Here is a 1,083-nt window from a genome sequence, read left to right on the forward strand (position 1 = left end):
GTGAATTTGGTAGATGGAAACTGAAAGAAACTTGTTATGTGCGTGTGTGTGTATCAGTGTTTGTCCTCCATCACTCATTGGCAACCGGTGTGGAGGTGCTAACAGCCCGATAACCTAGCGGTTTGGCAAAAAGAGACTGGTAGAATAAGCACCAGGCTTAACAAGAAATAAGTACAGGGGTCAATCTGTTTGACTAGAAATTCTTCAAGGCGGTACCCCTTCACGGTCGCAGTCTAATGTCTGAAACAAGTAAAAGATGATTCATTTTCTGAAGCAAAGTATGACAAGGAAACAAAAGTTTCAGACTCGTAAAGTAACACACTTTCAAGCATTGCTTTGAAGAACACGATGACAAGCAAATTCTCTGCAATGAGCATGGAGAAAAATTATCTCTTATGGTATTAAACCTAAAAATTCCATATCTGTTCAATATCTCCTCCTAGTGGACTCCCAGGCACGTTTTTGGTTCTTTAACCTTCCACAGTAAGAGATACCAAGAGAGATAACTCTAGCAGATTCTAAAAACTGTCATATATCATTGAGTTGTGCTCGTGGACTGCCCAGCTGGAATAAATACAATTATATCAGCTCTAAGCAGTGATGAGGAATAAATGAACTTCAAGTTAAAATTATTTGTGACAGAAGCAGTATCAATACTAAAAGGCAATCTTTATGTCTTACTTAACGTGGATGCATTGTTAGAGCACTGAATACTGCATTGTTTACCAAGAGAAGAGCTCTTATATAGATGAATGGTGCATAAAAGCACACACACTTACATCATGTGTTTTTATAAAGTGGTATTTGGTGCTCTAACAATACATCCATATTAAGTTAAGTATAGAGGTGTTTAGGTTAGATAAAATATGTTTGTGACTTATTTCAATTTCTGATGGCAAATTCATTGCATTTACCATGGAGAAATATATATATATATATATATATATATAAACAAACATATATATATATATATATATATATATATATATACGCACGCACGCACGCGCGCACGCACACGCACACATGCAGTCATCACATTCTGTTAAAATGTCTTATTGATGTGTTTGGTTTTTCTTTCTTTCC

The sequence above is a fragment of the Octopus bimaculoides genome, chromosome 18 (assembly GCF_001194135.2).
Source record: "Octopus bimaculoides isolate UCB-OBI-ISO-001 chromosome 18, ASM119413v2, whole genome shotgun sequence".
Lineage (NCBI taxonomy): Eukaryota > Metazoa > Mollusca > Cephalopoda > Octopoda > Octopodidae > Octopus > Octopus bimaculoides.